The sequence below is a fragment of the Narcine bancroftii genome, chromosome 9 (assembly GCF_036971445.1).
Source record: "Narcine bancroftii isolate sNarBan1 chromosome 9, sNarBan1.hap1, whole genome shotgun sequence".
Classification (NCBI taxonomy): Eukaryota; Metazoa; Chordata; class Chondrichthyes; order Torpediniformes; family Narcinidae; genus Narcine; species Narcine bancroftii.
The window spans coordinates 37407807-37433102 of NC_091477.1; the positions used below are offsets into that span (position 1 = coordinate 37407807).

A 25296-nucleotide genomic window follows, 5' to 3' on the forward strand; every position below is an offset into this window, starting at 1 on the left:
GGCCATCTGGGGATAGGACCCTGATGAAAATAGCTGAAAAAAAAAAACCGAGAAGCATTTACTGTATGTGCTGGAATGAAGAGAAAGCAGGAGGCTGAAAATGAAAGAACCTCAAGAAAGATCCATTTAGGACTGAGGTTGACTATGTATCAAATTGAATTTTTATGTTTAGCTTTGGCTGTTTATAAAAAATGTTTGGCTATTACTTTGAAATCTGATTTAGTTTTAGGAATTAAAAGATGGCATATTGAAATGAAATCCTGTATTCCTTTAGAAAAGATAACCTACGAGGGATAAATATCATTAAAAAAAAATGGAGCCCATATTTAAAAACTCTTGGTAGGAAGATTTAATCTCTCAGTCCACTCTGGTGGACGTCTCTCAGTTTCCACAGCTAAAAGGTTGATTATTGTTGTCTTTAAGCGATGATCTTCTTTCTTTGTAGGTGGAAGGGGGATGAGGGAGGGTGTTAGTGGGGTGGATGTGGGGGGGGGGGGGTTTACTTAATTTTGTAATATTTGTATGAATTTGTTATATGATTTAAAATCTATAAATAAAATATTTTTAAAATTATATTTCCAGAGCCTAGCTTGATGGACCAAGTGAAACACGATAGGCTGCAGATTCTGTGATTGTAGTAAACACTGAAATGATGGAGGAACTCAGCCTATCAGCATCTATAGGAGACAAAGGTATATCACTGACATTTTGGGCATGAGCACTTCTTCAAGGAAGAAAAATCAGAAGAGGCTGAAGCAGGATATACCTGAATCAGAAAGTCTCAGAATTCAAATAATGGGGGAGGTGTTAATTGGATAAGATAAGGGACCAGGTAGAATTTATTATGTCTATGTGAGACAGGGAATGGAGAGATGATGGGGGAAGAAGAGGGTGAGGTTAACCAAAGTCAGGTCCATATTAATGCCATCTGCTTGGAGGGTGCCCTGTCAGAAGATGTGATTGGTGGTGTTCCTCCAATGTAGGGGTGGTCTCAGTCTGGCAGGACGTGAGACCATGGACAGACATGTCAGCGAGAGAATGGGATGGAGAATTGAAATAGCAACCACTGGGAGATCACCTTATTGCAGTGGAGAGCCGATGTTCTCAATAAAGTGATGTCCCAGTCTCTCTGATGTAGACTACAGCGGGAGCACTGGATGCAGTAGATGACCCCCGCAGATTCACAAGTGAAATGTTGCTTCACTTTGAAGGATTGTTTTGGGGCCCTGAATGATGCTAAGGGAGGTGTGTGAACAAGTGGAGCATCTCCTACGGTCACAGGGATAGGTCTCAAGCAGACGATTGGTGGGGAGAGAGGAGTGGACAAGGGAGTCACGAGGGAGCGGTTCCTGCAGAAGGCAGAGAGGGGAATATGTATCTAATGGTGGGATCATGTATTGGTGGAGGAAATGGCAGAGGAGGATGTGTTGGATACAGAGGCTGGTGGGGTGGTGGGTGATCAGAGGAATCTTGTTTTTGTGGGTCAACAGGGCCAGGGCACATGTGCAGAGGATATGCAAGTGAGTGCTGAAATGATGGTGGGAGAGGGAGTGGGAAAGCCATGTTGATTGAAGGAGGACATCGCTGATGATCTGGCATGGAAGTCCTCATCCAGGGTGCAGATGCGATGGAGGAATTGAGAGAATGGAATGGAATCCTTACAGGGAGCAGGGTGGGAAGAGGTGTAATCAAGGTAGCTGTGGGAGTTTCTGGGTTTGTCGAAGATGTCTCTGGAGGTAGAGAGTGTTGCTAAATTCACCAAGTGAATTTGAGGTTGGGGAAGAAGTTGGCAGCAAAGAGGATGAAGTCAACGAGCTCATTATGGGTACATGAACAGCACCAAAGTACTCATCAATGTTGTGGATGAAGAGCTGAGAGGCCTTGCCTGTGTAGGCTTGTTGCATAAATTGTGCCACATAGCCTCAAAAAAGGCAGGCATAACTGGGACCCATGCAGGTTCCAATGGCTACCCATTTAACCTGGAGGAAGTGGGATGAGTCAAAAGAGAAATTATTGAGGGCAAGGACATGTTCTGCCACTCAGAGGAGGGCGGTAGTAGAGGGGGACTGGTTGTTTCGAAAGTCCAGAAAGAAACAAAGTGCTTTGAAACATTATCATAACAAAGTGTAGGGAGTGGACATAGATGGATAGCAGCAAGGATAGCTGAACTGACGTCATCAGTCACTTTTACATAAGTGCCCTTGAGCTTTGGGCATTTTCTAGAAAAGGGAGGGTAGAAAGAAGAAGAATATCTCAAATATTTAGGTGAGCTTTTGTGAGTACCATGTACAGTGAGAATTATAAAGTGAGGGAAAGTACAATAGAACACAACTCTCCATAATTTTAAACTTAATATTTTTCTTTATGTAAATAAATATCATTCATCTCCAAATGAAGTTGCATGCCAGAAATCATGGTTTTAAGCCATCTTTCAATGCCAGTCACCACTTATCACATCCACCCCTTCCCTCCAGTGAATTAACCCCACAATATCGTGGATTACATTTTAGACAGCATATCATAACTTGCATTGAAAATTTTCATCTGTACAGCAATCTTGTTGCTTACATTAAAGTTATGCTCAACAAGTTCCCTCTCTGTGCTGTAAGCATGATGCTTTGGTGACACGGTTCGTAAGCATTAGGTGGAATCAGAGCTGTTCTTGGAAAACCACTTACATTATTCCTGGAAAGAGGCTGTGTTATAATGAGAACCCATATATAGAAGAAATCTAGATATGTATACATAAATCAATTCAAGTCTACTGAAACATTTTTTTAAAATGAATCTGACAATTTTAAGGCCTGAAAAAGTTATTAAAAACTGGATTCCGTCAGGAAAAAAATATTTGTTCCATTTGTTCAGCAATTGTCCTATAAAAGCTTTCTGCAAGTGATTAAAAGTTGTTTATGAAGTGAAAGGAAAAGTAACTAAAGAATGCAATATTATCAATTTTACTATGCAGTGATTATTCATCAGAAATGAAACGATTTCTAGCATAGAAACAACTACTGTTCAAGCATAAATTAAACCATCACTATTAATGAAAATGGACAATTAATCCAAATAACAAGTACATTAGTGGGGATCAGCTCCGGATTGAGGCAGAATTCAATGTTTATGGTCAAAACTTGTACTTGCTTTCCAGATTATGAGAGCCTTAAGATATCATTAAACAACGATTCTCAATATACACTGCTGCCATCAAGAGAAGTACAAAGAAAGATCTGAAATTTAAAAAAAAGTTGCCCTCGTGTACAAAATTCACTGTGGGCATTTTATAACTAGTTAATTCAGCTAAGAGGAGTGCCAATAATAGTTACCATTGAAAATTAGTGAAGTACTATTTCATGACAGGCCTTTTATTCCACAATTAATGTTGGTCTACTCTAGAATAGAGGGCTTTTGGGCTAGTTTGATTATGAAAGTAAACAACCGACCAATGATTGAAAAGAGCAGAACAAAACTGTCAACTAATATAGTACAAAGATAACTTTGTGAACTGAATTGTGATCGAGTGAAATATACTTTGCTTTATTTACTAATTAAAGAAAAGCATTGAATTTAGACCATCACTTTAACAGTTTTAGTTAAAATAAATAATTCAGTGACGATGACATTTTTGTCAGTTGGACTTTTTTTTGTTGATAAAATTGACTGTGTCAAAGCAGTCAAATTCCAAATCTAATGGTCCAGTAAAAATGCAGGACATGAAAAGAGCATCAAATGTTTTGAACTGCAAGGTTTGAAAGAAAACTACATTCTCATGGGATTCACCACAATGGATCAGAAGAGACACAAATGGAGCACAATCCATAAAGCAGAACTGCAATTATACTTCATAACAGTAATTATATGCCACTTCTGGTAAGAATAAGGTGGACTAATCCTTTAATTATTCTCAAAGGCCAACATACTTGCAAATGATGTTAACCTTTTAAGGTGGCACAGTAAAAAAAAAGGTTGAGAATTCAAACCTCTTTCCAAAGACTAAGAGTATTTGTCAGAAACTTGAGCAGATAATTTAGATTGACACTTCAATGTCATAATGATAGTGTTAGATGAACCATCTTTTGATGAACAACCCAAGCCTTGCCTTAAACAGAGAAAGCAACTTAATTGGACAAGATTTTCCCTAACTCTCAATTAAAACCGATGATTCACCTATTTCATTGCTTTTTCTAGGTAGGATTCTGCTGCATTAAATTTGTTCTCTGTTTCTTAAAATCGAGTGACCCAAAAGAAAGTGATTGATTATATATTACTAATGTCTGTTACCTTTTACAGGAAGTAATTTTAAAGATAGCAATATTTCATGCCCTTTTCATATCACACACTGCCTTAAAAAAAATGTAGAAATGTAGCGGCGGCTACTCTGCTCCTGCAATAACACACACAACCAGACGAGTTGAGCTCAGTGAGCAGACTAGTTTATTGCAGGCTGCTGGGCTGCACTTATACTCCCAGCCCGGACCTGGCTGAGAACCGCGCTGGAGGGCGCTGATGTCACCTGAGCGTCACGTGGTCTCCCAGCACGGGTTTCCGAGCCCTGTGCTGGAAAGAAGGGAAACCCACAACGGTGCCATTTTGGCCGGTTGCCCCGCCGTGTGGCTTACAAGCAAGGCCGATTCACCTGCCTTGTGGTGAACTGCCACACAGCCCCCACCAGAGCCAGCGCCAGCGCCATTGTGGTGGAGGCATCTGGCATCAGGATCGCCTCGGGCCAGTGAGTGGTGCGGTCCACCACCATAAACAGGTAACTATTGCCCTGGGAAATGGGTAAGGGCGCGATGATGACCACGTGAATGTGGCTGAACTGTTCCCGGACGTGCTCAAACTCCTGTACGGGGCCCCTGGTGTGCCTGTGCACCTTGGACATCCGGCAACGGGTGCATGTTCTGGCCCAGCCTGTGATCTGCTTCCGCAGCCCATGCCATATGAACTGTTCTACCACCATCCGGACCGTGGACCTGATGGACGGATGTGAAAGGTCGTGGATGTGACGGAAAACCTGCCTGCGCCACTGCTGGGGAACCACTGGCCGTGGGGTGTCCAAGGAGATATCGCACAGGATGGTGCCTTTGCCGCTCAGAGTCGGGAGGTCTCGGAACCACAGGCCGGTGATGGCGGTCTTGAAGGCCCTCGTCTCCCCATCAGCTTCCTGGAGCCGGACGAGTTGGTCGAAGTCGAAGCCAGGCGTCAGCGCATCGGCAACCACATTGTCCTTCCCAGCCTTATGCTGAATGTTGACAGTAAACTCCGACACGAAGGAGAGGTGACACTGCTGGCGGGCCGACCAGGGATCCTTTGCCATTGCAAGCGCCCGGGTGAGGGGTTTGTGATCAGTGAAAATTGTAAAAGTCCTCCCCTCCAAAAAATAGCGGAAATGCCACATTGCCAGGTACATGTCCAGTAACTCGCGGTCGAAGGCACTATACTTGCGTTACGGTAGGCGGAACAGGCGGCTGAAGAATGCCAGAAGCTTCCAATGTCCATTCACCTGCTGCTCCAGGACGTCACCGACTGCTGTGGCAGAGGCATCGACAGAGAGTGCCATATGCAGGTCGGTGTGCAGGTGGGCGAGCATAGCGGCCTATCCGAGGGCGTCCTTGGTGGCCTCGAATGCAGTGCAGGTTCTAGTTTCCAAGCGAGCGTCTTGTGTTTGGCTGCAAAATCCTGCAGCCCCTTGAGGCTGTCCTGGTGTGGGAACTTCCTGATAGCGGCGGCTTTCGCAGCGGTGGGCATGGCTCCTTCGACCGTGATGGTATGGCTAATAAACTGGATGGACTCTTTCCCAAACTGCCACTTAGCCGGGTTGATGGTAAGGCCGAAGTCAGCCAGCCAGAAGAAAAAGGACACGTAGGTGGGCCTTGTGTTGCACCCGGTCCTTGCTGGCGACGAGGATATCGTCCAAATAAATAAAGACGAAATCCAACTCCCTGCCCACAGAGTCCATGAGTCCACAGGTCTGAGCAGCGTTCTTGAGCTCGAACGGCATGCGCAGGAATTCGAACAAGCCAAAGTGGGTGATGATGGCCGTCTTGGGTATGTCCTCAGGGTGCACTGGGATCTGGCGATATCCGTGCACCAGGTCAACCTTGGAGAAGACTCTCGCACTGTGCGGTTTGGCTGTAAAGTCCTGGATGTGAGGGATGGGGTAACGGTCAGGAACAGTTGCCTCGTTGAGCCGTTGATAGTCTCCGCAGGGTCGCCAACCGCTGGAGGCTTTTGGGACCAGGTGGAGCAGCGAGGCCCACGGGCTGTCAGACCGCTGAATGATCCCCAGCTCCAACAGGTGCGAAAGCTCCTCCTTCGCTACCTGGAGCTTGTCAGGCGGGAGCCGGCATGAAGCGGCAGGCTCTGGGTGGGGATGTGGTGGAACACCCCGTGGCGTGGCAAGGCAGTGGAGAACTGTGGCTTGAGAGGTGTCGGGAACTCGGCCAGGATCTGCTGGAACTTGTCTCTGGGCGTACTGATCGTGGTCATCTGCAGTTGCTCTGAGTGGGGGGGTGTCTAGGCGAACTGCCTGCAAGGTACAGGTGTCCACCAAGCACCTACCTCAAATGACCACCAGAAGCCTATGTGCGAGGAGGAAGTCTGCACCCAGGATGGCAGTCAGGAGGGACAAGACGATGAACCTCCACGCGAAATTCCATTGGCCGATCTGGAAGTGGACTGTCTTGTCTCCATACATCTGGGTTGCATTTGCGTTGGCCGCACAGAGGGGAGGTCTTAGAGGTCGGTTCCTGGATTCGATGGCCGTGGTCGGGATGACACTGATCTGGACGCCAGTGTCAATGAGGAATCGCCGGCCGCTGACTGAGTCCCACAGGTAGAGAAGGCAGTGTCCTTGGCCATCTGCTCCAGCCATTAACAGTGGCCGACCTGTTCGTTTCCCTGGACTGAGAAGGGCTGACGACACTTCCGAGCCTTGGCTCCCCTGCGCTGGTGGTAGAAGCAGAGACCTGAAGCAGATGCTGTGGCCTTGGTTATGCTCTTGGAGGGCCCTGCAGGGGCCGGGTGGTCGTGCCTTTGTCTCGTGATCTGCTGGACCACTGAGCCTTCCGAGAATCATGCAAGCCATAGCTCTTGGGCCTTCTGGGCGACCTTCCTCGGGTCAGTGAGGCTCTCCTGGACCAACAGCGGCTGGATGTTTCCGGGCATATGTTCGAGGATGATGCACTCGAAGAGTAGGCAGTTGGTGTGCTCACCCAGGAGCATGAGCATCTCGTCCATCAGTTCCATCGGGGACCTGTCCCCCCCCCCCCAGAGAGTCAAGGTGCAGCACCCGGAGGAGTCACGTGATGGAGTAGTGGCCGGACGGTGAACTCCAGCCCTCTCCAGAAAAGTCGGGAAAAACAAAGGAAAACACAAAGGCACAGAAATAAAAGTTACAGAAAAGTGAGTATAAAGGTGGAAAGAAGATGGCGACAAAAAAAGAAAAATCGAAAGCAACGGTAAGAAGAGAGGAAGAGAAGACAAAGGAGGAAAAAGGCGAAGGCCTTACCTATCCGAAGAGGCCCGCTGCGGAGAGAGAAACCCGCTCCCTCAGGTCGGTAAATAATGGACTACAAAAATGGCTCGCAGAGCCGAGTAAAAGTGTGCAACTGCGCATGCTGGCAACGACAGCTGCAGAACACCTGCAGCAAGAAGAGACCACAGAAGACATTGGAAACAAGAAAGAAGAGGAGGAAAGGGCATCAAAGAAACAACAGATGGCCAACCCAGAGGAAGAAGAAGAGGAAGAGTACAGGGAAATAGAAGAAGAAAATAAAGGCAAGGTAAAGGATATACTTGCTCTTATTAAAGGATACATGGAGTCATTTAAAAAATGGCTAACACAGGAATTTAAGGATTTAAGAAAAAGAATAAACAACACAGAAGAGAAAATAAATAAAATGGAGATGACCTTAACAGAAATGGGAAAGAAAATGGACAAGATGGAAGAGCGGGCAGTAGCAGCAGAAATGGAGGTAGAAGACTTAAAAAAGAAATTGGAGAAATCTAATAAAAAAACTAAAGAGACACAAGAACTACTAGCTCAAAAAATAGATACAATGGAAAACCATAACAGAAGAAATAACATAAAGATAGTGGGCCTTAAGGAAGATGAAGAAGGCAAGAATATGAGGGAGTTTATAAAAGAGTGGATCCCTAAGACCCTAGGATGTCCAGAACTACAGCAAGAAATGGAAATAGAAAGGGCACATAGAGTATTGGCCTCTAAACCACAACCACAACAAAAACCAAGATCTATTGTAGTAAAATTCCTAAGATATACTACAAGAGAAAAGGTACTGGAGAAGACAATGGAAAAAGTAAGAGAGGGCAACAAACCACTGGAGTATAAAGGGCAAAAAATCTTCATTTATCCAGATATAAGTTTTGAACTCCTAAAGAAGAGAAAAGAGTTCAATACAGCAAAGGCGATTTTATGGAAGAAAGGGTATAAATTTATACTAAAGCATCCAGCGGTATTGAAAATATTTATTCCAGGACAACAAAACAGACTATTCTCGGATCCAGAAGAAGCACGAAAATTTGCAGAACAATTACAAAAATAGACTGAGGGAGGAAGACGGGTAATGAGAGTTAAAATGATCACGATTGATATGTATGTGGGTAAAGACAAAAATAGACTGAGGGATGAAGACGGGTAATGAGAGTAAAAATGATCACGATTGATATGTATGCGGGTAAAGAGGTATAAGAGTGAATAGAGACAATGAGCATACATGAATATATCTGTACTTAGAGGAAAATATAGATAGAATAGACAAGAATTAATAAGGGAAGGTAATGGAATAGAGAGAATAAGGAGGGAATTAAAAGAGTGACCTTTGTGACATATGAAAAGTGAAATCTTTTCTGGGGGAGGCGGGGTGGGGGGAAATAGCGGTCACTGCAAAATCAGTTGACGCTTGCGAGTGGATTTCCAAATCCAAATGGAGAGGGTAGATGTGGTTGTCCGACAAGGGATAAAGGACAACTCAGGAGGTGAAGGGGAGATTGGGGATAAATAAGATAGAAATAGGAGAATAAGGAAAATGTTGGATGTTGTAGGAATGTTGTCTTATAAAGAGTTGAAAATAAGAAAACAGAAATGGAAAAGGAGGAAAGGTAATGATGGAAAAACGGAAAGAGAAGATAAACAAAATATAAAAGGGCTACGCTGAACTATATGTCTTTAAATATTAATGGAATACATAACCAAATTAAAAGGAAGAAACTACTAAATTTAAATGAATAAATGTATTCCATTAGAAAAAATAACATATAGGTTAAAAAATAATATTGAAATATTCGAACAAGTATAGGAGCCTTACATTAAATACAATAGCGAAAACCTACCGGGGACAAACATCACCTAAGTTGATGGAAGGAGAAGGAAAGAAAAGAATGGACTCAGTAGAATTTCTGGTGTAATTTTGTTGAATGACAACATTGTCTGACTGGCTTAATGCAACCTAGATTGTATACCTAAAATGGATGAGGGGGGGGTGGGGGGGTGGTTTGGGAGGAAAGGTGGGGGGGGAGAAAAAGTCACTGTAAATGTGTGAAAAAGAAAAAGTGTATATCATGGCTAATGTGATTTATGGTGTGAAAAATAAAAAAAATTATAAAAAAAAAAGAAAAAAAAAGTGCAGCACCCGAGTGGCATACTGGTGTCTGGATAGTCTGAGGAAACGATAAGCACTCGCTAGATGGTCTCGTATTTGTCCTCAGCGGGTGGGTGCTGAACAAGGTGCAGCACGTGTCTGGCGGTGGCCTGGTCCAGGGCAGCAACCACATGGTAGAATTTGGTCGTGTCGGACGAAATCTGGCGGAGGTGAAACTGGGCCTCCACGTGGCCGAACCAGGTCACCGGCTCCTGAACCCAGAATTCAGGCAGTTTTACAGCTATAGTGATGATCCCAGGCTCACTCATGATGGGTTCAAATACGTTTGAACCAGTTGGGATCACCAATTGTAGCAGCGGCTACACTGCTCCTGCAATAACACACACCACCAGACGGGTTGAGCTCAGTGAGCAGACTGGTTTATTGCAGGCTGCTGGGCTGCACTTATTCTCCCAGCCCAGACCTGGCTGAGAACCGCGCTGGAGGGCGCTGATGTCACCTGGGCCCCCTGCGCGGGCTTCTGAGCCCTGTGCTTGAAAGAAGGGAATCCCCCGATGGCATCATTTTGGCCTACTGCCTCACCGCGTGGCTTACAAGCAGGGCCGGTTCGCCTTCCTTGTGGTGAGCCGCCACAGAAAGATAGTCAATCCTTTGTGACTGCTACCAAATACAAATGCTTCAAAATCCAAAACTGAGTGCCAACTCTGACATGGGGCTCTGACACTCGGTCGGCGCCAGTTGGTTACTGACCATCGTCACCACCAGACATGTGCATTACTTATTATGAAGACTCTGGAAGAAACATTTTAAAAAAGCCATTCAACAGAATTTCTAATATTTGCTGCTGTATTTATCTTCTTTTATAAGTTTTTTTTTGGAAAGTACAAAACATTATTTTCATGTGAAATTGGAAATTCATCTCCACCTAAAATGCTATGTTTGAGTGTAACATGACCATCAACATTATTGCTTTGGGAAAAAAAATAATAGTGTACACCAACCTTTTGATCAAAATGCAGCAGTGTAGGTGGAAACTGAAAGCCTGCCGTTGTTTGTTGTTGTTGTTTAACAGCCTATACCCTAAACACATTATTCCAAGATTCAAATATGGAAATATATACACACATATACATATTTATATTTATTTAAAAGTCAGATATCTGATCAAGTCAGAATACCCCCATAAAGGAAAGATTAAAAAAAAGGCTAATTTACATTTAGCACATGAAGGAAGAATAGTAGATAAAGGAGCAAGGGTGCAAAGGAATTAAGATAGAAAAGAGAAAGCTTATCTATATATTAGAAGTAGTGTGTTTTAAGAACGGTATGCATAAAAAAGGAAAATGTTGAAAACTGCATGCAGAGAATTTTGGAAGATGCGCAATGGAAACACAAATGTGAACAGAGCAAAATATCCTATGACCAAAGACAAATGTTTTAAGAGAGAAAGGTGCACATTATTCAGAGTATTCAAGAAGAGATTTAAAAAAAGGCACAAACAAAAACAACATTTTTCAGTCAGTGACACGTTTTAAAAAGCTAACAGCCAGCCTGACACCAATTATGTTTACAATACAGGTACACGATCCTCTATCCGGACATCTAAAATCCAGAGAGCTCCAAAATCCTGCAAGTGGGGACTGGCGGTTGGGGGAGGCGGCCGAGCGACTGGAAGGGGATGGGGCTGGATACGGCAGCACATCTCGCGTGGGCTTTCCAAAATCCAGAAAAAGGTGAAATTCGGATCACACTGTCCCCCAAGGGTTCCGTATGAAGGATCGTGTACCTGTAATTATTGCAACTGCGGGTCTCACAATCATCCCAATAATCATCTAAAGTTTGATGAAAGGCTTAAACTGCTGTTGAATGAAGCAGATACATCTTTCACTAATGTATATAGCAAAGGATAAGAAAGTATCATCTTAAAAGTATAATTAAAATTGGGAATTACATGGTATTATGAAACATTAATCTTACAGTTCATAACTTCACAGGGATCTTGAAGCAATATTATAAAGTTTACTTCTACACAATGCCACCCAATCATATTTCCTCAAAGCTTGATAGGTCTAACACTGATACCAATATTAAATCTACACAATTATAACATTAGCTCAAATGTTGTTTTCACAATTCAACAAAATGCAACAACTGCACCATACGAACAATGAAAAAATTGTGTAACCAACAAGTTGTTGAAGAACTCAACCAATTAATTAGAGAAATTTTTAAAAATGGACAAGGGTTTCTGGCAAAAGCCATCAGGGCAGATGGAGGAGAGCCAAAAGTTCTAGTCCCCCCATGGCTTGCTTTACCTTGTGGAATGACTGCAGCAGTATCGCAAATACAACTGTTGAGGCATTGCCAGGCTCAGGGCAACCTAGCTTATCAAATTTTTCCGAGGGCCTAACAGGCTCATTTTACAGCAACTTGGCAACATTGCAGATAGTGCAGAACTTCTGACAGTATAACTAGGGTGGGGCAAGTATTTAGATGATAGGGCATGGAATGGGAGGCTAATTCTGTGGGAATTTTTAGGTATATAAAGGTCAGAATAACTTGGAGGTTACAGTTTGACTCAGAGGAATAGTGTCCTCAGCTCTGGAACTTCCCAGACTGTGGAAGGAACTGGATTGGGTTTGAAGAGATTGGGAGAGGGCATGAATGGTAAAATTTGGTGCTGGGATTGGTACCTGTAATCTTGCAACATTCAGCAGAGGTTGATTAAGAATCTCTTCCAACCTACTCATAGTAAAAACACAATAATGGTGGAGTAACTCAGCAGATCTCGCAGTGCCCAGAGGAGGTAAAGATATAGAACCAGTGTTTCAGGCCTAAGCCATTCAATATACAGGTACACAATCCTTCATCTGGAACCCTTGGGGGACAGTGTGTTCAAAATTTTGGGATTTTTCCAGATTTCAGAATGCCAGATTTAAGACCACCCAAATTGTGCTGCCGTTTCCCTCCCCTCCCCCCCCCCTTCATGCTGCCAGTCTCCACCCCTCCTCGCCTGCCTGACTCACTCTGCCGTCTCACCACCCCCCCCCCCCACCGCTCCCCCTTCCGACTTGCGCTGCCGTCTCTTTCCCCATTTGCTGAATTTTGGAGCTTTCCGGATTTTAGATGTCCGAATAAAGGATTGTATACCTGTATGAGCAAAATAACAGGAGTTTGAATAAAAAAGGTTGGGGGAGGAGAGAAGAAATGGGTGTTGAAGCATATCAATTCCTATCTGAACGGCAAGATGGATTCTTTCCAATACACCTATTGTAGCAACAGGTCTACAGCATATGCCATCTCAATGGCTCTACACAAAGCCCTGGAATACCTGGTCAGTAAAATGTATTCATTAGGATGCTCTTTTTCAACTATAGTTTGGTATTTAATACCATCATCCCCTCAAAATTGATCAGCAAACACCAAGACCTGGGACTCAACACCTCACTATGTAATTGGATCCCGAATTTCCTCACCTCCAGACCACAATCCCTGAGGATTGTTAAGAATACCTCTTCCACAATCTCCATCAGTATAGGGGCACCCTAGGGCTGCGTCCTTAGCCCCTGCTCTACTCATTTTAAACCCTTGCTCTACTCACTTTAAATCTATGACTGTGTTTCTCAGTACAACACCACCACCACCATTTACAAATTTGCTGACTATACCACGGTAGTGGGTTATATAAAAAGGGAGGATAAAGTCGGCATACTGGAGGGAGACTGAAAACCTGGCTGAATTCTGCACCAACAACAACAAACTCACACTCAATGTTACCAAAATCAAGGAGCTGATTGTTGACTTCAGGAAAGAAAAACCAGAAGTAACCAGAAGTAAGAGGTGGAGAGGGTAAGCAAATTTAAATTCCTGGGTGTCACTATTTCAGAGAATCTTTCCTGGACCTAACACTCAATGGCATCATGAAGTAAGCACATCACAGCCTCTACTTCGTCAGGAGTTTGCGAAGGTTTGGTGTAACATTGGAAACCCTAGCAAATTTCTAAATATGTATGCTGACTGGCTGCATCACAGTCTGTCTGGTATGGGAACACCAATACCCCTAAGCGTAAAGCCCTGCAAAAGGTAGTGGACACAGCCCAGGATATCATGGGTAAAACTTTCCCCACCATCAAGAACATCTACAGGGAACACTGCCATCAGACAGCAGCAGCAATCATCAAGGATTTACATCAGCCAGCATGCCGTGTTCTCACTGCTGCCATCAGGAAAGAGGTGTAGGTGCCACAAGACTCACACCACTAGGCTCAGGAACAGCTTCTACCCCTCCACCATAAGGCTGCTCAACAATAAACTCAATCAGGGTCTCATTTATGGACTGTTACCTTTGGGCTTCATTGATTTTTTTCCCTCCTCTCTGTATTGCAGGTTGTTTACATTTCTTTATTTGTTTAAATGTGTAGGTTGTGTAGTTTTTTTTGTTGCACTACCACTAAGTGGTGATTTTGCCTCACCCACAAGAAAAAGAATCTCAGGGTTGTATGTGATGTCATGTATGTATTTTAACAATAAATCTGAAATCTGAGGAGCACAGGCCAACAGATAAAAGATGATAATTGATAATTGAACAAGACAGAGCAAGAAGAAAGTAGAAACGGGGTTGGAGGAGGGGGCTAATGAAACATATCAATGCCATTTGGTTAAAAGGTGCCCAAGTGGAATATGAAGTGTTGTTCCTCCAATTTATGGGTGGTCTCAGTATGGCAGTCCACAAGACCATGGACAGACATGACAGCATGGGAATGGAGCAGGGATTTGCAATGGGTGCCACTGGACAGTGCTAAACTGTCTCCAGTCTGCATCCAGTCTCTCCAATGTAGAGGAGACCACAAAAGGAGACCAGGTGCAACAGATGATCCCTACATATTGTTAGGTCTGCTTTGTTCATGAATGAGTGAGACAAACACCAGGCTGAGTCGAAATCAGGGTTCTTTGTTCTTTATTACCGGATTGTAACACTTGCGACCAACCATGTTAGTCGGAGAATGCATTCTGCCGTTATCAGCAAAATGGTGATTTTTTTATACCCTTGGATATGTGCTTAGAACATCATCATATCATTACTTGTCCAATGACTAAAACTGTTGCTATCCTTTCCCTGCTAGCTTCCTGCCTCTCAATCCATCAATGTCTCTCTTATCTTGTAAGTACAAGGATGCATTCACATCTTGTTACAGCCCTGTACATTCCCATCTCATGATGTTTTACCTAACAGGAGTACAAGGACACCTCCCCTTCTTGTTACAGCCCTGTACAGGGTAACTCCCTACACATTCCCATCTCATGATGTTTTACCTTACAATATTCACAAGTGGTATTACTTCACTGGAAGGGATGTTTGGGGCCCCGAATGACAGTGAGGGAGGAGGTATGGATGCAAGTGTAGCGCTTTCTGCGGCCACAGGGGAAAGGGTCAAAGGGGTGCCTGGTGAGAAGGGAGGAGTAGTCGAGGGAGTCACTGAGGGAGGAGTCCCTGCAGAAGGTGGAGAGTAAAGATGTGTATGCTGGTGGCATCATGTAGTGGTGGTGGAAATGGTGAAGGTGGATGTGGAGGCCAGGGGTAGTAGGTGAGAACGAGGAAACTGGTCCTTGTGGTGCAGAGGGAGTCACGGCAGATGTGTGGGTAATGGAGGACATGTGGGTGCGAGCCGAGTTGATGGTGGTAGATGAGAAGCCAGTTTTATTGAAGAAGGAGGATGATCTCGCATGGAAGACCCCATCCTGGTAGCAGAAACCTATTCATAGACTCTCAAACATACCATATTTACAGATTTCAGGAAGCACAGCCAGTAAAATCTGGAAGATTAAAGATTATTTTCAAATTTTAAACAGGCCTCAATCCTACTGATGCCCAAGAAGAATGTGGTAACCTGCCCAAATGAATACAACCAGTAGCACCCATATCCAGTGATTAAATGTTTTGAGAGGCTGGTGTTGGAGCATCTCAGCTCCTGTCAAGAGTGGCAACATGGAACTGTTCCAATTTACCTACTACACCAACAGGTCTATGACACATGCCTTCTCAATGGCTTTATACAAAACCCTACACATCTGGACACCAAAGATGCTCTTTATCGACTACAGTTCAGTTTTCAACACCATCATCCCCTCAAAATGATCAGCAAACTCCAAGACATGGGCCTCAATATCTCACTTTTTAATGGATACTGAATTTCCTCATCTCCAGGCCACAATCAGTGAGGTTTGGAAAGAACATCTCCTCCATAATTAAATCAGTACCAGTGCACCACAGAGCTGCATACTAAACCCCCTGCTCTACTTGTTTTATACCCATGATCACATGGCTCGAAACGACAACACCATCTACATGGTAGTGGGTTGTATCAAAGGGAGAGATGAGTCAGCATAATACAGGAGGGATATTGAAAACTTGGCTGAATGGTGTACTATCTACAATCTAGTACTCATTGTCACCAAAACTAAGGAGCTGATTATGGACTTTAGGAGAGAAAAACCAATACAATCCAGTGATCATTGGGGAATCAGAGGTGGAGAGGGTGAGTTAATTTAAATTCCTGGGAGTCGCTATCTTGCAGTATCTTTCTTGGACCCAACATATGAATGTCATAAGCATGTCAGTGCCTCTACTTGCTCAGGAGTTTGTGGATGTTTGTTATGACACGGAAAGTATTGTCAAACTTCTAGATACCTGTATGTAGTGGAACGTGCACTGACTGGCAAGATCATGGACTTGAATGGGGGCTCCAATATCTCTGAATGAAAAACCCTGAAAAACGTTTCAGAACATCACAAGCAAAACTATCCCCACCATTGAGAAAGAGAAGCAGAAATCATCAAGGACACCAAGGACATGCACTGTTCTCACTGCTGCTAAGACTTGCACCACCAGGTTCAGCAACAGTTGCTACCCCTCCACCATCAGACTCAAACAATAATTTCCAATCAGACCCAGTTAAATACTTGCTTTGCACTTTTATAAATGAATATTTATTTTTTTTCTGTATTGCAGTTTGTTTAAATTTCTTTCTTTGTTCACATTTCTCTCTTTTGTATATGTCGCTTTTATTTAGACATACAGCACAGTAACAGGCCATTTTGGACCATGAGACCATGCTGCCCAATTTACCCCCAATTAACCAACATCCCTGGTATGTTTTTGAATGGTGGGAGGAAACTGAAACCCCTGGAGAAGACCCACGCAGACACAGGGAGAATGAAAAAACTCCTTAGACAGCACGGGATTCAAACTGCGGTCCAGTCCCAATCGCTGGCGTTGTAGGCATTGTGCTAACTGCTATGCCACATTATACCTCCTAACATTATAGGTTTACAAACAATTCCTTAAAATGATGTGATGAGGTAAGAATCCTAAAATAGCGAAGTGACCAAAAAAAGTAAACAGCAATAATTATGCTGAATTCCAAGAACATGATGTTTATGTCATAAAACTCTGCTGTATTTCGTCAAATACAATTGAACGCAATTGCAGTAGGACCATCGCACCGCCCGCTGTGAAACCAATTTGTGACTTAGTTTACAAAGTCAGGAATCAGTTTCAGAAGGAAGCAATACAATATTTCTGCTGCAACTCCATTATTGAAATATAACAAAGTTTTACATAATACCAGTGACAGCACAGAAACGGCCCTTTGGTCCAACTCATTCATGCTGACCAGGTTTCCCATCTTTCCCTTCCCACTTTAAATCTGTGCCTACAAGTTTGGACTCCACCACCCTGGAAAAAAAAGGGAACTATTCACTTTGTCATGATCTAATATACCTCTATAGGCCACCTCTGTAGAGGCACTTTGTCCATGTTCTCTCTCTTTAACCTTCACTGCTTGAATGCACAAAGTGCCTCTACAGAGTCATTAAAGAAAAAACCCTTTTTTTGATGACTGCACACTTTTGGCGCACAGACAGTAGCTACAATTAATCCTGAACAAATCCTCCGACGCTGCTACACTTTTTGGCCTGACCATAAACCTGAACAAGACAGAGTCCTCCATCAGTCCATGCCAAACACCAACAACATAAAACCAAAAAACACTGTTGATGACACCCAGCTGACAAATGTAAACAGCTTCAAATACTTGGGGAGCATCATCTCGAGTGATGGGTCTTTGGACAAAGAAATTGACTCCAGGGTCAGCAAGGCCAGCCAGACTCTGGGAAGGCTGCATACCAGAGTGTGCAATCAACACAATGACCACAAAGCTGAAAGTCTACAGAGCTGTATGGACGAGAGACCTGGACTCTGTACCAACGTCACATCAAACTGGAGAAATTTCACATGTGCACCCTCCGTTTCATCCTTGGCATCCAATCACAAGACTGTGTCTACAACCTGGGCTGGGCAAAATCTACCAGGATGGAGTCCCTGATCAGCAGAGCCTAGATGCAGTGGGTAGGACACATCATTGGCATGGATGACCACTCTATGCCTCGCCAGCTGTTCTATGATGATCTGGAGACCTCAAGGTCATCCACGTAAGTGCTATAAAGTCACTGTGAAGGAAACCCTACGCTACTGTGACGATCAGCCAAGAGAACTAGAAGCTATGGCGGCTGACAGATCGTGCTGGCGAGCCCCGTGCAACGAAGCCTACACCAGTTTTGAAGACAAATGCTGATGGAAAACTGTGAAAAGCGTCTCTAAGCAGCAGCCACAGCCACAGACTTCCAATGCCCCATTGTGCTGGACTTTGCGCTTTCAGTCTGGGGCTGCAGAGTCACTTTTTCGTATCCACAGATGAACTGCAAAACAATGTCTTCTTCGAATCAAAGGACTACCAATAATAATATAGGCCACCTCTCCAGTGGAAAAATATCCAAGCCTAGCTCTTTGTGACTGAAGTCCTCCAGTTCTGGACACATGTAATAGTTGGCACGCTATTCTAGTTCCAGCGACCCAGGTTCCAATCCGGCACTGTGTAATGTACAAGCTCCTTCCAGGCAGCACCAGATATTAAACCCAGGTAGCTGGCACTGCAATAGTTTTGTACCAACCACCTTCTCTTGAGTATAGAAATTCTGCCTGGCCTGTAGGGGAAAAAAATCTCAGGGTTGTATGAGATGTCATGTATGTATTCTGTGACAATAAATCTGAACTTTGAATTTTTCACAAATGGGAGGTATGCTGCAAATTGTATATTTTCTGCATCTTGTAGAGTGGAAGGCGGGGAAAAAAACTTATGGTCAGTTGGGACTTTGGGAGATTAAACTGCCTTTTATTTAACTCCAAAGACATAGCCAAATTAAAGGAATAATTTTGCAATAAAAATTAATAAATGTAGGAATGAGTGACAGGTTCCATTATTTGGGAACAGAGATAATCAAAACATTCCTAAAATTTTATACTCATCGGGATCAGAGGCATCTTCAAAATAATGACCAGTTGTAAAGTAACCTCATTTAATAAATGTAAATTCTTTACAAGTATGGTAAAATTTAAGTAACAAAACAATTGTAGGAAACAAAACATAATTGAAGTTACTTGCAATTTTAGATTTAGAATAGGATAATGTCTTAGAAATTGAATTTTACTTATTTTGGTTTGCAAAGTGAGCACTGGCTACATTTTGACTCAACACAAAACATATTTTCATCTTGTGAAAACCAACATCTAGGCTTCAAAAATTTCTTGGTGTTATTTCTTCCATTTAAGATACATTAATATGAAACAAAATTAAAGTTGGTAGCCTTTAGATGAGAGAAAAAGTAAAGGAATACCGGGAGGAGACACGTGGAACAGGATATGGCAATTATGGGAACACAGTACAAGGCACCTACAAATTAAGATATCAATGCCTAGAAATTTCTATCTGTGCTCTGCAGAGAGGTCGTGAGTTTTAACACATTAAAATGATTGGTAGAAAATTTATAAAGTATAAAGATGATGGCAAGGGAAAAACTATTTAATTCACACAATTCACTACTTACAGTACAGCATGAAGTAAAAACAATCATAAATCACAATTTTTTTTGACCCAATTTCCTCTGTTAAGTGAAAAACTTGTTGATAACTACATCTCTCGTGAAATACCACGGGAAACAGTACCTGGGTTGATATGAATTGTGACAGGAAGTGCCGTGTCCAAATTCCCAATTTCTCAGCAGGAAATGTGCAGAAATGCTTCAAAACATGCGCAAAAAAACCCCTTCATAAAATGTGATATATATTTAAAAAGAGGTGTACAAATGGATCCTGTTTCTCAGCAAATAGATTCAATCCAAGTGAGGCATAACGGCATCATACTTACCTAACATATTGAAACTCCAGTCTAAAAGCACACTGAATGATATACTATTTTGCCAGAACATGGAAGAGGAGGACAACATGGTTAGTGCAACACTGTTAACCAGGGCTCAAATCCAGTGCTGTCTGTAAGTTTATATGTTCTCCCATGTCTGCTTGGGTTTCCTTCCACCCTTCTATTGGATGTAATTGGCAGCATGGGTTCGTGGGCCAAAAGGGCCTGTTACCGTGCTGCATGTCCAAAATTATATTTTTATAAAACTACACTGGGATGAAAGAACACAAAAACATACACAAGGAACTTAAATGATCTTGCATCTTTTGTGAAATTTATAGTAAAAACATAGAAATGCAAGAGGAACTCAGCAGATCTTACAACATCCACAAAGGTGTTTCAATTCCTGAATCGTGTTCAAATTCTGAAAGATAATGTATTTACAAACTGCAAAGAAATGTACTTTCACCAGCTGAAGGTATTGAATCTATTTAATGTACAAAATAGAGCAAGTGGAGCCAAGTGAACGGGGAGGGGGGGGGGGGGGATCAAGTTCAAATTATTGTCAGTTATATACATGACATCACATACAAGCCGAAGATTCTTTTTCCTGCAGGCCAGGCAGAATTACAACTTATCGATAACTGTACTTAAGAAATACATGTATACAAGAGAGAAAGGTAAACACATTGACTGTGTGAATAATTAAAAAATTACTCTTCAGTAATAAATAATGTGCAAAGAGTCCTTAAATGAGACTCTGATTGAGCCTGTGGTTCAGGAATCTGACGGTGGAGGGATATCAAGTATTCCTAACCTAACCTGGTGATACCTATACCTTTCCGATGTCAGCAGCAAATGCATGTCATGGGTGGTGTGGATCCTTGATGTTTGCTGCTTTTCTCCGACAGTAGCATTCCATACATATTTTCTCAATGGTTGCAAGTGTTTTGCCTATGATGTCCTGGGCTGTGTCCACTACCTTTTGCAGGGCTTTCCACTTGGTGCCCCATACCAGACTGTGATGCTACCAGTCAGCACATTTTCCACTACACATCTGTGGAAGTTTGCCAAGGTTTCTGATGCCTTATCAAATCTGCACCTAAAGAAAGTTAGAGGTGCTATTGTAATTCCTTCAAGGCAGCATTAATATGTTGGGCCCAGGATAGGTCTTTCGAGATAGTGAGTCCCAGGAATTTAAATTTGCTCACCCTCTCCACCTCTGATCCCCAATGGTCATTATGGCAGAGCAGAGCTCCTGGTTTTAAACAGTTGATTTTTTTTTACTATATACCAAAGCTGATAAAATAGCAATTTAGATGCACAGGCACTCTTCTCTTTGGCTTGGCTTCGCGGATGAAGATTTATGGAGGGGGTAAAAGTCCACGTCAGCTGCAGGCTCGTTTGTGGCTGACAAGTCCGATGCGGGACAGGCAGACACGGTTGCAGCGGCTGCAGGGGAAAATTGGTTGGTTGGGGTTGGGTGTTGGGTTTTTCCTCCTTTGCCTTTTGTCAGTGAGGTGGGCTCTGCGGTCTTCTTCAAAGGAGGTTGCTGCCTGCCGAACTGTGAGGCGCCAAGATGCACGGTTTGAGGCGAGATCAGCCCACTGGCGGTGGTCAATGTGGCAGGCACCAAGAGATTTCTTTAGGCAGTCCTTTACTTCTTCTTTGGTGCACCTCTGTCACGGTGGCCAGTGGAGAGCTCGCCATATAACACGAGTGCACAGGCACTAATGACTCATTAAATTACACATGCAAAATTTGATCAGAGGGCCACAATTGCAGGAATTTACGTGATCCTTGAATGTAGTCTTTTTGGATCAACATCTTCCCCATGATAGTAATAATTAAAATAGAATTAAATAAGTTTGTTTTTAGTACTAAATAGATGCTATCAGTTAATAGAACTGAATACCATAAAGGCAGCATAATTAGTGTCTGGTATTCAGAACAGATAGAAGGCTTGTCACAAAATCACATTCTCTCTCCACTACCTGACCCTGCTAAGTATTTCTAACATTTCAATTTATATTTGTACAGTTCTAGCTTTGGCAGTTTTTGCTTTTTGTTCTCAAAATAAGCATTTAGAATCAGTTGTTAATAGGACAAGGAATTGAAATTTTTAAAAGTGGCAAAATGTGATAAATATAAAGCCAGGAAAATACAATATAAGTAGCTCCAACCAAACAATTAGACACAAAACACATTATGAACGATTTAAACAATACTCCAGGCACTGACTCTCTTGATGGAACAGCCTCATCAGTTAATAGAAGCCTTTTCATTATTGTAAAAATGACAACATCACAATCATTTTAATTAGATACATCATTTAGAGGAACGCTGTTATTTGGTTATCGAATAAAATACGGTGACATAATTTTACTTTCCATCAAACAGCGATCGGATCCCAATCTTGAATGAAGGTGGCTGTACAGAGGGAGATCACGCCAAAATCAACAGTTTGGAACATTAAGAAGAAAGAGCAAACTTTTGAGCTCAGTAATTGCAAAGGGACTGGTGTTCCAAGGAAGATCTCCACTGCTGATAACAGAGGAAATCTCATCATAATGAAGAAAAATCCCCAAACGTATGTCCATCAAATCAGAAACATTTTTTTTAGGAAACAGGTGTGGTATGTCCATGACTATTGTCCACAGAAGACTTCATGAACAGAAATAGAGGCCACGCTGCAAGGTGCAAACCACTAGTTAGCCATAGAAAAGATAGCCAGATTACAGTATGCCAATAAGTATTTAAACAAGTCTGCAGAATTCAAGAGGCTTTATGGGCAGATGAGATTAACCTGTAGAGGTGTGGAAGCATAAAGAAAATGCCCAAGATCCAAAGCATACCACCTTTGCCATCTTGGCTTTGGTAGAAGAGAATTCTCCAGGTTCAACATCCTCTGGATGAAATAGTTTTCAATGAGCAACATATATTAAAACTGTAACATGTTGTTATGGACTCTCCAGTCATTGGGAACTGCCTCTATATCTATTCTATTTAATTATGTCAAGTCAGTCGTCTGAGTGCTACTGGCACTACCTGTTGCATGGTCAGGTGGCCGGTGACTAAACCGGCTCCCCCAGCAGGCTTGCCTGGTGTCGAGGGTAGCTAGACACCCTGCAGGATGAAAAACAAGACCTGTCAAAAGGTGGATGAACCCTCTTGTAGGATCAATGGCCATCTAGCAAACACTTGCCAAAGCGTGGAAAGGGCATCAAAGCTTGGTCTGGCAATACACTACAACAGAACTTCCCCCAGCCATCATGGACCTCACCATGCTGCTGGATATGGGAAGGGATGTCGAGAGGGTGGGTCTGGGCCTACTCACCCAAATCCATTCACACACACACACACACACTGTTCCTTTCGGAGGAGTGGGGTATCATATCAAACCCCACAAACTGACTGAAACCACAAACTGACTGAAAGGAACCGTCATCACCCTTTGGGATGAATAGCCAGAAGAAGAATCATGTTAGAATTTAATTTGTTTCCTTGAGGTTCCCTCCCGTTCTTCCACAGTCAAGTAAATATAGGTGTACCTGACCAAATCCCCTCCCGTGCATCAATCTTGCATTCTGAAGGATCAGTCCAGCAATCCTTCATTACATTTCCTCCAAAATGAAGACTCATCTTTCCTCAGGTCATCAGACTAAAACGGTGCCCAAAATTCCACAAGGGTTCTCAGGAAGACCCTCTAAAGCTTGCTATCTTTGCTCCTCACTCGATTCTCTTCACCTAAATGTCGACGTTCCATTTGGCATCCTAACTGCTTGATGCATCAGATATTCCAGACATACAATATCAACTGTTTCTCTTTTATCTATTCTACTCATTACATAATCCAAAAAAATCTCCAAATTTGTTAATATGATTTTGCATTTATAACCCCATTCATGGCTACATCTAATGCAGTTTACTCACATGGACTGCCAACACAACTGCTCCAGTTATAAATTTAATATCAGAGTAAGAAAGTAACAAGGATGTTTATAGTTCCAATGCAGCCTTACTTTTTTCTTGCCACTTCTAATAATAAAAATGAAATAGCAGTTTAAATTGAACGTTCAAGCAATTATTATTGTAACTTGTGCTGTGTGAAATTTGTGGATCATCCAGCCAATGACTTTGGAATTCTTCTGATGTGTCTAATGTAAATCGAATTGGGGGAAAAACTTGCTGTCGTGAATTGACCGACAATCCTTCTGCATGCTCCAGGGAATTTCAGAAACCGGCTCAGGAGGAGAGAAAAATCAATTTTTCCACCCCCCCCCCCAAAAAAAATAAAAATCCATTCCCAGTCGTGGACGGGAGGGATCACTCGTCGATTCTCAAGTCACGCCAAAGTTGCAGTGCAAGTCCAAATCATGCAAAGTGAGGCAGGTTTGAAAGGGGTTCAAACAATCCGAAGTGAAGGGACACAGAATCTTGGGGGGGGGGGGTTTGCTCAGCTCCGGGGTGGGGGTTAAATATGAAAGGGCTGAAATTCAGGTCCACTGCAGCAGTGGGGCTGAGTCCCAATGCCCAGCAATCTGCGTGCGGCGGGGTTTAAAGGACAGGAGGGGACGGAGGTGGAAGCGAGCGAGTGAGTGAGTGCGGGGTGCGGCTGCACAGTAGAGAGGGGGGGGGCACAAACTTTTTACACAGAGGGAGGAGCCGCCTCCAAGGCCGCGTATTCCCCCTCGGCGCCGTGGGTCCGGGACCGACCGAGAGCGGAGGCGGCGGGAATGCGGCGCCACACACTGGCCCCTAGCGCCAACCCAACGCCCCCCCCCTCCCCTCCCCTCCCCTCCTCCTCCTCCTCCTCCTCCTCCTCCTCCTCCACTCCCCGACCCATCGCCACGCAAATCCCAGGGAGATGCGAGCAGCCGGCGGCCACCGAGACCGTTATTCTCCCCCCCCCCCCCGGGATCGCCTCCAACGGCGCCCCTCCCCCGCCGCCCCATTCAAGGCCTGTGGGGCTGAACAGGCGGGCGTTCAGTTGTCAGCGCCGCCGCCGGCGGACCTCCCCTCTCCCTCGCTCGCTCACCGGCGGTGCTGCAGCTCCGGCTCCCCGTCGGCCTTCACTCTGTCGGGGGTGTTTCTTTTTAATATATATTCCGGCTCGTGTCCGTTTCGAACGCGGGGATCGCGCAGCTGGAGGGGGGGTGGGGGAAATCGACTGGCGCCGCACGTCACAATGCACTGGATTCCTCAGCCAATGGCACAGCGCGGCGAAGCGACCAGACGACCCCACCCACCCCGTGAGCATTCCAGTGGGCGAGGCACATGAGGGGCGGCAGCGCCTTGTTCTGGTGCGAGAGGTGATGCCGCCGGGGTAAAGGTGCCCCCGCAGGGTCGGCTGCTCGATGCCTTCCCCTCCGTACGGTACAGGACATCTCCTCCTTCTCAGCCGCTGTACAAACGTGCATGCT

The 25296-nt window shown here is 43.8% G+C and overlaps 1 protein-coding gene across 1 annotated transcript in view; it reads right to left on the reverse strand.

The window, feature by feature from the left end:
* LOC138743436 (uncharacterized protein KIAA0232-like) overlaps nt 1-25046 on the reverse strand; it is a 67108-nt gene extending 42062 nt beyond the window's left edge. The window contains exon 1 of the mRNA XM_069898825.1: nt 24912-25046. The gene's annotated coding sequence lies outside the window, so the exon portion shown is untranslated. The remainder of the gene's footprint in view (nt 1-24911) is intronic.
* Between the last annotated feature and the right edge of the window lie 250 nt (nt 25047-25296).